The 16,504-nt window shown below is 35.0% G+C and overlaps 2 non-coding genes across 2 annotated transcripts; one reads left to right on the forward strand and one right to left on the reverse strand.

Moving 5' to 3' along the window:
• Nucleotides 1-9,903: 9,903 nt before the first annotated feature.
• Trnat-ugu (transfer RNA threonine (anticodon UGU)) lies at nucleotides 9,904-9,977 on the reverse strand. Its single transcript has one exon. It is a non-coding gene; the product is annotated as a tRNA-Thr (tRNA).
• Nucleotides 9,978-12,884: 2,907 nt separating this feature from the next.
• Trnat-agu (transfer RNA threonine (anticodon AGU)) lies at nucleotides 12,885-12,958 on the forward strand. Its single transcript has one exon. It is a non-coding gene; the product is annotated as a tRNA-Thr (tRNA).
• The last annotated feature ends 3,546 nt before the right edge of the window (nucleotides 12,959-16,504 follow it).

Genomic DNA, 16,504 nt, shown 5'->3' on the forward strand with positions numbered 1-16,504 from the left:
ATGCTGCGCTCCCATGGTCATGCAGTATTCCATCCGAAAACTCGTTTATATCTTCCCATACAAATGCAGTAACCTATAAATATCGATGAATTTGATGTATCAGTTAACGTGATGTGTTAAATATAACATGGTTTTTAAAAGTGTTGGTCTAAAGCAGTTTGATATACCAGTATTATTGATATATAAAACTGTAATCCGCCCATTGTGCAATAATACGTGTATATTAGTATTCTTGGAACTGTATCCCGTCGGTTCAATTCCTTTAGATCAATGATGAATTTTCACTCATTAATTATTTTTGACGTATGAAAATAACGATAAAAAGTAATAGTAATCCCAATTTTCTAAACGAATTTTACGTTACACAGTTTCATCACAATCCTTTCTGCTTTCCGTTCGCACCTATTCTCTCATGCATGAGGACAAAAGAAACGGAAATCTGGAGTGATAGATAAAACGAGTTCGGGCTGTATGATAACCTTGAAACAACTTCCACCAAGTGTCCAACAAGAACAATTCATCGTAGCGGTATGTGTGCACTTTTCTTGGGATCTATCTACATTGTTTATATAATCAATATTACAAAGCTGCAAATGCCTGTCCACACTACAAGGTAAATGGATTGGTTACGGGGCACACATAGTGTAATGCATGTAATACTTTGTTGTTGTTGTTGTTTCCTAAACCTATCATAAGGTTCTAAAATCGATTATTGCTAATAAAATATGAAAATGTCCATAACCCGCCCCTCTCTGTCTTTTTCTCTCTCTCTCTCTCTCTCTCTCTCTCTCTCTCTCTGGTGACCATCGAGGCAAAATACGGGCGAAAATCCATGAAATGGCGAGCATAGAGGGTTTAAACTTGCATCATACCACGATGCGTCTGGACCTATGAAGATTGATGGTAAACGGTAAGTCAAGCCGATCAAAACAGAGAGAGAGAGAGAAGGATCATGTTATTGTCGGTAGTAACGTTAATTAAAGCAGAATAGTGATTTAAATCAACTGGAAATATATCAAATATATTTTAATTTACCTCTTATCATTTCTTCATCTCGCTTAGTTTTTTCCACTCTGAGTTCCATGCGCCTGTAGGTAAATGGATGAGCGTTCAGTGTTAAATTATATATGTGCTTGCAGTGCTCTTATTTCTGTATTAAAACCATCTTTTATGTATAAATCATGAGTCATATTGATTTAATCAGTATCAGTACAAAAAACTCAACTTATCACTATATTATGAAAAAGGGTTTCCCTCATAATTTAAGAGAATGTGCCACTCCTAACGGTGTATATAAGTTTACATTCTTGGGGAGGCTGAAGGAGAGGTAACGGGAGCGACAGTAAGAAAAGACAGATAACGAATTGATTTTGCGCAGGCTTGCTCTCAATTTATGCGCATTACTTGTGTCGTACATTTAGAATCAGAACAAGGCTCTCGTCCTTTCACACCGGAAACGTGTGAACCATCTAGCCTACTCATCCATTAGGAATTTATGAATTTGCATGTTCAGCAGCTTCCCTCCAAGTCTAAAATCTGTTGATCGTTTGGATGCAAGGAAAATATATTTTATGGGCTTTTGCACTTTGCTCGTAAAGCGCAATCGTTATTAAAATAGTATAGTTATAGTACAGAAATAGATAAAATTAATCTCAATATATTTTTCAGTGGAAATTAATTTCAATATTATTTAATGAAAAGTTACTTTTAATACAATTTAGAGAAAATTTTAATTTTAATACTTTTGCTACAAAATTCTGTCCTAATAAATATGCAAAGGTGATAGTGAATCACCACAAAAATACACAGAACAATATTTTTGCAGACTCACTCGGCAGGAATGTGAGTTCATTCGTTCGGTCATTACATATCTGCCCGTAGTCATTCTTGAGTTCAAAAGGCGAAGGTGTGTATTTCTATGTGATATAAATAAAATATGTGTATAGTATGTAAGCTGCATCATTGATATTCCACTCGTTGTATAACATTTTCATTAAAAAGAAAGCGGAAAGCCTCGTTTTATTTTAATGAAAAATGTATCATCTCGTGCTATATATATATATATATATATATATATATATATATATATATATATATATATGTATATGTATGAATGTATATATATATTATTGTCCTTCTTTCTATTTCGTTCTTTCTTTCATTCTTTGTTGCCAAACGGCTTTTTGCAAATGCAAAACTTGTGGGGGCATTATTTTTTAATATACTCAATTTTTCTTCTTCAAACTTTCTTTTAAAGTTGCTCATCCCAATATTTTTTTTAACCTTTTCTTATTCCCGTCCTAGGATGGGTAACTATCCTATTTTCATAGATATTTTCATTCAAAATGTATATTCATTGGACTGTTTTAACTTATTATTAACATAATTGATTTCCTTTCACGTTTGACAACTCTAGTTTTATATTTTTGTGCAGTATTCGACAGCATATGGCCCCTAGTGATAATACCATCGGTATACATAAGCCGATGTCAACCGGTTGTTTTGAAATAGCATGGCAATGTTTTGGATTTGTTCCGTTTGAGTGAAGTTTTGAAAACAATGGAAAGTTTGCCTTTTCTGTCTATTATAAATAAATATAATGTATGGTTTCCGTTGTGCTTATTTGAAAGTATATGGCCTAAATAGATGATTAAATCATACAAATCATACACAGAATTTGGAAGTTCTGAAATTTCAAATGTCTTATTGTTTAATAAGTCATTATTTAACACAAGTGTTCTGAAATTATAATTGGCTCAGTCGCTGAATGACTTTGCTGAATCGCTTTCAAATAGTTTGTTCTGGCAGAATGATAGTATCTACTTTGTGCGGTTATGTTATGTGTGAATACAAGCATTGGAATAGTCTTTTTAGATCAGATTCCCAAGAATGCACTCTGCTGAAAGCGACATAATAGTTATAGGTAAGGGTCAGTCTCCACCCATTCCACCACAGCCACAGGCACCCCATGCCTATTATTCAATCATAGAAAGTATAAATAATCTCACGTAATGTTAGGCTGAATTTTGCTGATTTCTTTTTGCACGCTAGGATTCACACAAATAATTCCCTCATTATATCGATACGTCTAACGTGCCGGTCATGGCATTCTTGTTTCATTTTCATTTTTAATGTTCTCCTATCCACACGAGTTTATTGGTATAAGATAGTATGTGTTGCTGCTGACCGTCTGTGCTAAAGGAGTTGGTATATTAATAGATGTAATTTGAAATTGTCAGTGGATTATCATATTGACAGATGTAATTTGAAATTGTCAGTGGCTTAGCATATTGACGGATGGAATTTGATGTTATCAGTGTATTAAGCATAATTGCAGCTGCAGTTTGAAATTATCATTTGATTAGCATGTTGACAGATGAAATTTGAAATTATCAGTGGATTAGCATATTGACAGATGCAACTTGAACCTTACAGCGGATTAGTTTGGCTGCTATTTATTTTGCGAAACACCACACATGAAAGGAGATTGGTTGGAGTCATTTAAACTGGCAAGTGAACCATGACTTCATTATCTTGCGATGATAAATGTTATGTATATTCATTTTGTACCGTGTTCTTGACGTCTGTATGTAATTGAGAATTGGAGTTTGGAAGTACCTGGCTAATGTAATTTTCTCTACGTTTACTTCGAACCGAGTTCAGAACCTTGGTTTCTCCCTTGAAAAGTGCATTGTCTATCTAATTGTCTACCTAATTGTCTAACTAATTGTCTAATTGTCTACCTAATTGTGGACATGTTTATAATTTAATAAATAAGCTATTTACTGATATTTGAGTTCGAGGTGTAGATTTAGAATATTCCATAAGCAGACTTCTGACCCTAATCCTGGTTATTATATTGTGCCTTAGATTTTTATATTAGATTCTGATAAACAAAAATAACTTATACCTTCTTCAACTTCAGTCTCTAGATTTATTTACTGGTGTGTTCAGATAGAATGTGAGAGGAATCATTTATTGAAAAATAATTCGTGGGAATTACAGACTGCTCATTGAAAATTTAGTCTAAATCACTTTTTTGAGGTTATTGTGATATATCAAGACTGTTGGAACATCGCTTCATCCTTAGACTATTGGTATATCAGCACATTAAAGACTGGCTTTTCATTTAGAACACTCTCTACGTTTGGACTTGTGATACAACTTTTAGTAGCATTTGTGATTTAATTCACAATATTGCACGTTCCGCTTGCATGTTGACCTTTTAATTTATAAAATAAATTTGTATGTTTATTTTATTAAACATGTTGACTTAGCTTGTTTCTGTTACTTAGTTTAAGACCATAGGGTTGTAAAAAAAGTGGCTGCTCAGCATTAATTCAATGCCTATATCAATATAGTTTATCGGACAAATCAGGTAACACTTACTCCCTGTGATTGCTGATTAAGATTGCTGAATTAAAGGCGACGCTATGACACGTGATTGTTAATTGCAGGTGATATTTAAGATAGGTCACTGTTGACAAGCTGCTAACCATAACTATGAGAACAGAAACGCTGTACAAAAGGATATAATCTAGAGAGCCTAACGGTAAAAGGGAATTAAAAAGATAGTAGACAAAAAAGAAATTTTAAAAAACATAAAACTTTTCTACAGCCAATTATACACATCGCAAAACATTGTACAATTGCGGAATATTTTCAAGATATCAACTGTGAGATGATTTCAACAGAACATAAAAACTTATGTGATTATTTCATCTCACATTAGGAAGTAAAGAAAAGCATTCAAACATTCACCAAAGGGAAACCTCCAGGTGGAGATGAACTCACCCTGGACTTCTACATGAAATTCTGATGTGAGTTGTCGCCAATATTATAATGGTTATATAACAATATTCTGCTTCGAAATGATACTATAACCGAAAGTATGAGGGAGGGAATTATAATATTAATATATAAGGGAAAGGGAGACAGGGAAGATTTAAAAAAACTGGAGGCCCATCTCCCTCCTAAATATGGACTACAAAATCTTAAGTAAAGACTTAGCAGAAAGGATGAAAAGGGTAATGGGAACCATTATAAATGTCAACCAAACCTGTGGTGCAAAAGGTAGAGACATACAGAATAATATTCTGAACATTATAACAATTATAGACTACATAAACGAAACAGGGCAAAAAGGTGCCATGGTACTTTTTGATCAAGAAAAAGCCTTCGACAGATTAGAACACAACTTTATACAGAAGTGCTAGATAAGTTTGTTTTTGGAAACACCTTCCAGAAATGGACTAAATTCCTGTATAATAAAATAACCTCAAGGATACAGGTAAACGGAGCCATGACAGATACATTTGATATTGAAAGATCAGTGAGGCAAGGCTGCTCACTATCTATGCTATTATATGTAATAGCAATTGAAACCCTAAGCATAAGCATAAAGCTGAATAAAAACATTGAAGGTATTAAAGTTCCAAATATAAAAGAAGAGGTAAAAATGTTACAACACGCAGATGGTGGCACCAGCTTCATAAACACCTGATAAAAGAATTTGGAAAGTTTGGGAAAGCATCAGGATCTCAAATTAACCATGAGAAAACCGAAATCCTTAAGACAGGTAACCGGCGGGGAAATCACTCTGGATTACCCCAAACTAAAAGCCCTAGGGGTTATTTTGGACAAGGCAAAGAAAAGGAAAACTGTAAATAAATTAAAGAAGAAATCAGAAAAATGTGAAAATCTAGGCTCTAACGCCACTATGCCTCATGGAACGAGCCCAAGTGGCCAAAAACTATATGTACACCCATATAAATTACTTTCTCAAATCGACTGAGATTAGTAAGAACACGATAAATAAAATTGATAATAGGATAATAGATTATATCTGGGATTTTAAGACACACTATGTCAATAAAGAAACTCTATATATTGCCAGAGAAAGGGGGGGGGGGGTAGCCATAACTAGTCCGATACTTTTAAAATGTTCGAATATTCTAAATAGGTTAAAAAAATAGATGCAGAGCCAAAGGTACCGTGGGAAGGGATTTACATCTACTGGTTTGGGTTTAGTTTAAGAAACAGACCAGATACATACAAAAACAACAAATTAATTAAAAAATTGGAAGTACCACTTAAATTTGTGATGTGATGTGATGTGATTTTGATTTTTAAAGTAGCTTTAACAATTTTTCAGTCATATCGCTACGATGTCTGCAATGTGGCAGTTTATAGTGATATCTAGCACTGGGGAATCATGCCGCAGACATGTAACATGATGTCCCACCCAGTCACATTATCCTGACACCGGGCCGACCAGTCCTAACACTAACCTCTTAATGCTGAGCGCCAAGCGAGGCAGCTGTTAGTACCATTTTTGTAAGTCTTTGGTATGACTCGGCCGGGGATCGAACCCACCACGGAAATTTAAAAGCATAAAAGATTTGTTAAATAAATATAGATATAAAAAAGAATTATGGGAGCTAGATGCCAAACTATCATATAAATGGATAAGAGAAGAGATCACAATGAAGATTAAAAGCAAAATTGAAGAAGAAAAGGTCACTGGGTGAAACTAGGGTCCCTAAAAATTCAAAGCCTTTGCTTCAAATACATGCACAATGCGTGGTTGACAGGAGAGGTAGCAGTGGTCAGAGTATCGCCAAAATGTCCACTGTGTAAAATGGTCCTTTTAGCAAACTAAAGGAAATAGGTTAAAAATCATACAAGAAATATGCAAAAACGATAGATATAAGAAAGAAAACATTTTGTTTCTTGATGGAAACTTTACTAAAAATACCCTTTATATGATACCAAGCTGCACCGTAGCAACAATGAGAGCATGTGGACAAATTATAAAAATAGGGAGACAATAAAAGAAGGAAAACGAGGTGAAGCTATGATTATATCCCGTCGGAATAATGCCTTAAAAGGACAGAGCCGAGCCTCCTAAAGGTTTCTTGCCCCTTTGAGAGTCCTTTTTTTTCCTTTTTCTTTCAAATAACATCTCTTTCTCTCTCTGCACCACTTAGTAGCACAACAATAAAACGTCACTATACATATTAACTACATGGGAAAGTACAAGACCAGGAAATCCTGGGGCTATACCACATGGCGCTATGCGAAGTGGAAAGGTTCAGGAAAGAGTCTTGGAAATACCCCATGTATTACATAAGCAGACCAAACGCATATACAAAAAAGCAAACACTATTATCCAAATTTCTATGTCTCTCTATCTAAAAACCCACACAGATCCAACTGTATGGGGAACTAGCCCACGCTGTAAGCGGCAAGTAACAAAACTCTTTAGATTTTCTGGACAATATTAAATAAAAAAGGGAGGTCTAGATCGATCCAGGTAAAACACAGTTAAATAAAAAGAGTGTGGATCCTGACTCGAATACAACCTACCCAACTGCTTGCAATACGTGATAACGATGAAACAACACACATGAACACGAATTTAAAACAATAGGATGTGTTTTTCTTTAAAAATAGTGCACCGTTTCATCGGCAAAATTCCAAAACAGAAGCAAAAAAACTAATTTAAAAAAAAAAAGAGAAAAAGGGAGAAAAAAAATGGGCAAAATTTGAAATAGAAGGCTATCCCAAAAAATATACCATATAGCATACACACAATAAAGCATCATACACGGTAGCATACACAGGATGTAGGAGACCTCCAGCCAAGGTCAACTAGAAAATCAGAGATGAAATTTAGAAGACGGTGAATGAAACTGATTCGGGAAATCTAACCTGTAGAAAACACTAGGGCTAAGGAACAAATACCCCGACAAAATTACTCCAAAACAAATTTTGTCCGGAATCCTTTTCTAAAGAATACAAACAACATATCAGGGGGTTAACACACATACATAAAACAACTTTATTATTTGGTTAAGTGGAGGCGGGCATCTGTCTGCCCCCCCCCCCCAAAAAAAAAAAAGTACAAAAGAATTTCAATTATCCTGACCGACTAAGATCAGGAGTGATGCTATTTCCGTAGCAGTTTAAGATATTTTTTAAATAATCCGTATTCTTATTAGAAACAACATAACTTTAATTATCTATAAACGTCTTCCGAGGTTTCCAAATCAATATCTTTCTTTTAAAGCCATTCTTAACCTTTAATAAAAATAATCAGCTTGGTAAACCATTAAAATGTGCCAATGATTTCTAAAAGTGGGAAGGGGGCATTTGAAAAGATGGTGCTATATTGGTTGATTGGTCTTTCCTGTGAAAATTAAAAATTTCTGTGTAAAACGGTTTCTAAACTTAATATTATTATTAGTCTAAGTTTAATTGGTAATTAAGTATATTAATAACGAAACAACGTGTTCAGTCCAATGTTATGCTCAGATTGATTCACCTTTGCTTAACTTCCAAAAATACTTATCATTACCAAAATTGCATCCAAAATGTTCCTTGGATCTTCTGAACAACTTAGAATATAAGAATATTATATAGATTTATACTACAGCACAATGCCCACACAACGAATGAGTAACACAAATGCTCCCCCTTCTCAACTTTAAAAGCAAAATGAAATCAAGAATACGCAAGAATTAAAAACAGATTGCCAGCTACTGTTGCTGCAACTACTACTACTACTACTTACTACTACTACTACTGCTACTACTACTTCTACTACTACTACTACTACTACTACTACTACTATTACTATTGGTAGTGCTGGAAGATGCTGCAGGAAATATCCCCGATTCCCCAATCATGGTTTAGTGTGTGTGTGTGTGTGTGTGTGTGTGTGTGTGTGTTTGTGTGTGTGTGTATGTGCTTAACAAATATCGATCGTTTCGATTCAATTCTTATAATTATCGATTATTAGTTAATCTGAAATATTTATATGCTGTTTTTTGCAAAGTGTACATTTTGCTTCTAAAACACGGTGATGTGAAGGATGGTATTCCAGTATCATGTAAAAAAGTATAGTATTATTAACATTAATGAGATGTGAATTTTTTAAATAAAAGTGTAAAGTGTACATGGCTCTTTGTGGCAAAACTCTCTCATCTGCGAACACATTTGCTTCATTTGTAAATTTATCTCAACCAGTTAAATCCATCTGAAGCTATCAATACCTGCGGTTTGTGTGTTCTCATTCATCTGCTGTTTCTCCTTTGCAGGTTGAAGATACGAGTACTCATTCTAATTTAGGTTCCCGGTCATCAAACCAAAGATTAAAGATTAATTAAAAAAAATAAACCTCATCATTACCCGATATCATTACTATTGATCTTAAAATTACCAGATATAGGATTATATTCTTTTTTTATAATTCCGCCATCTTAAGCCCGAGATAAACATTTTTGCATAATGAATTTGTCGAAATATTAGCCGAAAACTCTTAATAAAACAAATGAGCCCTCGATAATCGAGATTGGTGCATATGGCAGTTGGTCACCAAAAGTCCCAACTATATATTAAAAACCATAGTCTGAACTCAAACGGTATATTACGTTGACCCCAAAACAGTAGATAACATTGTTTATTAAACACAGCGAATAGCATTATTGCAACCTGTATTGGTCTATCGTTCCTTTATTTCCTCATAATACATCGTTACCAATCGTGCGTCTGGTAAAAAAAAAAAAAACGTTTTGGCTCAATAAGAAACTTTCTGTCCATTTATAAAAATAAAAAAATAAAAGAGTGGAATAAAATAGTATTTGAATTGTATTTTGCAAAAAAGGAGACAGCTGTTCGGTGGACCTTTCGAGCTGTGGGGAACTATTGTCCTGATATCAGCTCTTTCATATCGGTTGTTTAGACTGCAGACAATTTGTGTGTCTTTGTATTCAATATGGAATTAAAATCAGAATTGGGACTTGGAACCTTGACCTAACTATTATGAGCTGTTCGACTATTCCACTTTTTGAATAAATGTGTTAGTACAAATAAAACGTTCGTTATGTTCAATTAAAAGAAAGGCTCCAGTGGGAGTCGAACCCACGACCTTCAGTTTACAAGACTGGCGCTCTAACCAACTGAGCTATGGAGCCGCATTTGTTTAACACATGTGAAAAATAAATTTTAAAGTGATTTCCAGATTCCCCAATAGCAAAATTACAAACCGTGTTTGCTTGGGATCTCGTTTGTCTATTCATCTCTTATTATATTCAGTCTTGCATTGACCAAAAAGTGTGTTGTTTAATCAACACTTGCATCAATCTTAAAAAGGCAAATACCGTCATTTAACATATCTACATAAGAAACAACAATAAAGGATAATGCAAAACAAACACAATAAGAACCAGGAAACAAACAGCTGCAATCGGTGTAAAGATGCAACTGTGCATGCTAGTGAATTTAAGAGTGCATGAGTTCGAGGTGCTAGGAGATTAACCCGGATACTTTGTTCTTGCAACATGACTTGGATCATAGGTTATATTAATAGTAAACCTATTCGAACTCTATGGCATTTTGTTCGTTCATGTGTCTATTTGTTTCTTGTTAGATCTTTTCTGCAGAATGATATTTTTTCTTGAAACGTTATTTAACCATGATTCTGTTCGAAGCGCCATCGTTTCAATTTATATAAGAAGCACTCGGAGAAATAGAAGAACCTTCCTTCAACACTATCGTTATTAATGACAATGAAAACTAGTCTGCGATGATATTTGCTGTTTGAACGTGTGGAACGGCTCAGCCGTTTGGCAGCGGAACCGTTAAACAAAACGGCTAGGATTCAACGGCAGACGTGTAGCTGTTTCAATTATTAACAAAGATCAGCTGTTAGAGTTCAAAGATCAGCTGTTAGAGTTCAAAATAAGCTGATAGATACACTACTTGTTGGTGCTAAGAATCATCTCGAGCGACCAACCAAATGAAACTGACAGAATGAAGAAAGAAAGAAAAAACAAACAGCCATGGTAGTTTGCGATTCGAACACATGCATTTGTACATACAGCGCAAATTAATAAATTTAAAGATCTAATCTGCAAGCTCCACATAAGTGAATAAGTCAGAGTATACGCGCATTTTCCCACAAACAGAAAAATATGTTATATCTGATTCGAGACACGAGACATATTTTGTACAGTCAAGTGTACTAGGTGTATATTATGAAGTCTAGCAATATTACCACGTCTACAAAATAACATCTGTTTTCTCTGTGTGTGTGTGTGCGTGTGTGTGTGTGTGTGTGTGAGAGAGAGAGAGAGAGAGAGAGAGAGAGAGAGAGAGAGAATGGGGTGAATAGGTAATGTTAAGGGCTAGGAAACAAAACATTGAGTTCTTTGCTTTCTGATTTCCTTTGAACATTAAATGCGATTTAAGCCCGGATTTGAGACTGTTTGGTCTCAGATGTACGGCAAACCGGTATGAACTGCAAACAGACAGATGGGTCTTTGCAAAAAGTAGGATAAGATGGGTATTTGGAATAAAGAGTGGTCTCGATACAAAAATAATGGCTCCGTTTAGCAAACAAAATATAAAAAATCAAACTTTTACCCTTATGCTCATGCGCGAGTCAAATAGCCAATGAAAACCGATGTTTCTAACACAAGTAGGCAGTATGTTATTGAAAGATCGCCGGGGATATGGTGTCTTCGAGTCTATTCAGAAATAGCTTTCAAAATGTGTTTCCTACTCGAGCTTCAGACGAAAATGGCAAAAAGCTCCAGCGGTTAATTTGTTAAAGAAAACCATCCAGTGCAAGGACTTTGAAATTTTTAAAATACAAGAGTAAAAATGTTTTGCATTCTACTTTAAGCAGATCCTTCTTGAAATTAAAATTGACAAGAAAGAAAAAAAAAGCTAAGTAAAACCTACTCTGTGCTTTAATTTTCCTTTTGTCTAAACGCATGCAGTATACGACATTGATAGCGATCATGGAACGCAACCAACATGCTCTACCTTCATAGTCACGATTGCCGATGCAGACCATGACGATGGCATCGTAAGACGATACTTACTGCTAGTGCTGACAGTGAAACTTGTTTAGAAATAAAACTTTTCAGAACTGCTCAGATATTTTTAGCTAAATAGCAGCAACGTTTTCCAGAGCGACTTCATCGTTTTTTACAGAGTTGGCACTTTTATACAGTAACTGCACACGCTAAACCAAGACTGGACTCGACTTAAACTGGAAAAAAGCCTTCATAGCAGCAGTGTCCACTGGCAAAATCATATAAATATCTTCTGGTCAGATGTCCATGAAGGATTTACTAACAAGCGAAAATGATGTTTATGTAATCAGAGTAAACAAAGTCTATTTCGACCTGATATCATTAAGGTGAGATAGCCACGACAGGTTATAATTCATCATAAACTCCAACGGCGTGATACAGCTAGAATGTAGAAACGAAGGATTCTTGGTGAATGAAGAGATCATATTTTTCCTCAAATAAAAGTGTTGAATCAATATAAAATTTGTAATTTTTCGAATATTTTTTTTATTTTTTATTTTACCGTTTCTCCTGAACAGTAGGAAAAGCCTGTGTAACAGATGTTCTAATTTGTACATTTTGACTTCATTTATAGATAATATTAGGCATTGTGGTTAACCTTGTAATACCTTTATACATTAATTCTTTGTTATATCGCGATACGGGGTAACATGTTGTATTCACAACATGTTGTGTCGTCTATTATTGCAAGTACATTGATACGCTCCATTCTTATGGATTTCTTGTTACATTCTTCTTTAAAAGGCATTAGTGTTCAAAGTCTATGAATCTATTCATTTATGTCTTTTTTATCTATCAATATAGTTATTCATATAAATATGCACCGTTGAAAAGTATTTTAAATCATTGCTTGGATTACAGATTTTAGTATCTGCTGCGGCGAGAATAATCTATATTACATCAATTTAGGACGAACACAGATTGAATGGCAGTGATTGGCCGATTTTAAGAGCTCATTATTACAAAATAATTAGAGCCTCTACCTACAAACAACGTTGTGGCTCCATAGCTCAGTTGGTTAGAGCGCCAGTCTAGTAAACTGGAGGTCGAGGGTTCGAATCCCACTGGAGCCTGTGACTTATTTTTTCACAAACTCAGAGCTTTAATGAAATAGATCATTTTGGATCGCTGATTTCGGGCTTCGAGTGATCTGACATCTCTGGTTCTTACTGGCAGTTATGTATTAATATTGAAGGCACATCAGCACAAATGAAGCTATCAATCGAAGGCGAAGTCCATTTTAAAGTTTACCGTTTATGAAGTCTCTCTTTTATGTTTACGTACCGAGTATGGTCATTGAATCGTGCATTTTAGCTATATGATCTTAATGCGCAAAACAGAAACATACTATTGTAATTAATTTAAGTGATACGAGTACCTTGATTACATTATTGTAACTACAGATTGGTAGAAACATTTAAGTAACTCCAGCTAAGCTAAACAAACAATGTTGGTTTAGTTTCAAAAGCTAATGTAATCTAAAATAGCAAGATGAATATTTGAATTGACCAGTTAGACATGTAACTGTAATGTTGTGTAACTCATAACATCAATGACTAGTGTAGGTTGAATTAGGTTAATTATCCATCTATGGACGAGAATAAGAAATGAAAAAAAATTACAAAAAATAGAGGAGCGTATGTAAATGAATGTTTTAGCATACAAATACAAAAAATATTTACAAAAATTAGGAAGCCGCGCTCGAGTTTCGAACTCGCGAGAAAGAAAGAAAAAAAGAAAGAAAGGCAAATCGTGGTACTTATATTATATGATATATGACCACAGTGATGTGAAGATATGTATTTGTGTACTTTACTGTACATTTACGATGTAGTTTGAAATAGTCTTGAAATGGTTTGATTTTCTTGCGTTGTGTTTAAGTCTGAAAAATTGGCATAAAATAATTAATTGTTCTAGTGTCATTTTATTAATGATCTATTTATACTGTAACTCTTAACGGTTATTAATAATTTCAAGGTAAACTTTCCTCTTTGCTTATTTGAATTAAAACGGCCCCAATACACGGTACAGTGACCAAAATGGGTACACACACATCAAAGGTCCTAGAGTTTGAAAACAACTCTTGTTTTTTTAGCGTTATTGTTCAAACAGTACAAACGACAGACCACGGTGGCATGGTCTCACTTGCTAAATGACCTTGCATGGTGATTTTTTATAGCAAAATTATAGTACATATCAATGAGCGCCCTCACATTGGCAAGGGGCTTGGCCTGAACCCTCTCCCTCGATTTCATTTCTAAACATATGTTGGCTTACATGTGTACAACTTTATAAGCTGATCACGATATGTTATTCTCCACCCCGAAAACAATTCGGCAGGCGCGCCTGTATGTATTAGAGTCGAATGTACTCATTTGTAACCGTGCGGGCCATGGTACTATATACACGGTTCATCGCCCAAAATCGGTACACATACCTTAACATATCCTGAAGGTCCAGCAACCTTTTAAGCTTGTCTAACTCCTTCTAGCTTGTTCAGTTGTTCTAATATTATAAACGAAAGACCACGGTGATATTTGCTTACTCGTAAAATGACTTACAGAATCGTTTCCGTTTCTTTTTCTCTGGCTTAAAGACAGCAAATGCGATGAGAATTTTATGTATGTGTGAATGGAACCGCATTAAGAGTATAACTGAGTGCCATTCATCAAATATGCACCATTCTGATAGTGTCCTTTTCATGAATAGGTGATATTTCGAGTTTATATCCACTTATCCCACTTCCATTTCTCCGCACATCGTCACCATTATTCAAAGGTCAAGTAAAGTCTCGTTATTGGTCTATTTGATTGCATTACTTAAGTTCATACCTTCACGACAACACTAGTGTGGAATCGCTGATTTTAGCCATAAATTTATTCTCGAAAATCACAATTTTTATTGGTGGTTTGAACTGAAACATTGTTTATACATATTATCAGGATCAGGGTCAGCAAATAGTTTCGTATCTCTGAGTAAATGTACATGACAGCATAGTGAATATACTTGAACATTTTAACGATACCTAAGATAAGGAGATTAACAATGGAACGATAGTGAGTTAGTTCCGTGATCTTAAGCACGTATCAATTAATGGACATTATTCAGTATTGTCGCAATGTACTACGAACATTAGTCGTTTTTATATATGTATCGAGGAATGGTTTCCCGTTCTTTTAAAGAATAAGTAGCTTGTTTGCACTTTTAGGGAAAAAAATAGGCGGTATCATTGAAAGAAGATCCATAATATGTAGAACGTTAATTCGTTCGCAACACCACGGAATGCAGTAAAATTATAATACCGTTGCTGAAGACCTCTTACACCTAACAGTACGGTACTTCCTTTTGGAAGGAAAATCCCGCTCTCGAAACAATGTAAATTAGGTGGTAAAATAACGGTTGGAAAAGTCGTACGATTTGACAATTACATCATACTCATTTCATACTGCATTTTCTGCGATCTTTTCACAGTAGCAGTTCTAGCGCAGAATGTAAACATTTTATCCGTTGTGTTGGTCTAAACTGTGAATTCTTTACTTGCAGAAATGGAGTTCAATACTGGCGACGTTACAAAGTAGTACGTTGAAGACGTCACAATAGATCGGTAACGTCACAGTGATGCTCATTTGGACTGCCTTGCATTGTCTGCTTGTTTATACCTCATGTTAAATTGGATTTCAATCTGTGATCATCGATATAAGGTGGAATTCAATCGTAGTCCACGTGTTTCGATGTAGTAGGGTCTAGAATGTCATGGGTTCGAACCAGCCTTCTGGCAGTGGACTATTTTGAAGGAGTATGAACCGCATGGAGCATGAGGAGGGCCGTATGAATAAACCCTGATCCGCCCCATATTTGCAATAGTTCTTATTATTTGGTGCATGGACATGACAAATTACCGAAAATTCACTATTAAATTCTTTACACTCCTTCAGTAATTACAAAAATCAAATAGTTTCTTAATTATACTTGACTTTTAATTATGGATTCAGTCTAACACATTTTAAATTTTTTGCTACTGTGAGCAAAGGAGGCTATGCGAAAAATTGACAGCCTATCAGGGATAAAAAATTCCATGATACCTTGAGTTTTGAATGCAAATGTTTATATTTATTGTTTCATAACTATGTCTACATAGTTCAGCTGGACATAACGCCAGTTTAGTAAACTGGAGGTCGACAGCTCAAATCCCACAATAATCTTTCTTTTGAAGGTTCAATTTCTGTTATCATCTTGCAGTTATCTCCAGTAAACTGCCGTGCAGGATGTTTGAATATCAAGACCGACTGTGCGAGTCCCATTAGGTCCTACACGTATTTTATGATGTGTTTGAATCCCTTAAATCTCCCTTTCTGAAAACTTGAATACTTTAGTCCGAAGATCGAAGTTTCGAACCTTAAACGATCCTTTAATTAAGAGACTGGAAGGTTCCAATCCTGCTGGAATCATGCGATTTGCATTTTATACAGCCTTTGAGTGGTAGGTCTAGGTTTTATTTTGTCTGGAGAAAGCGCTTGTGTGATTAAGAAGGAAGAGACCATTATAAGCTAACATGCGTCTGCGTGCATGAATAGCGCAAACAATGAGGAAACTGGAATAATAACCGAAGAACATACGTT

Source organism: Sinohyriopsis cumingii, chromosome 6 (genome assembly GCF_028554795.1).
Source record: "Sinohyriopsis cumingii isolate HCF-2022 chromosome 6, ASM2855479v2, whole genome shotgun sequence".
NCBI lineage: Eukaryota > Metazoa > Mollusca > Bivalvia > Unionida > Unionidae > Sinohyriopsis > Sinohyriopsis cumingii.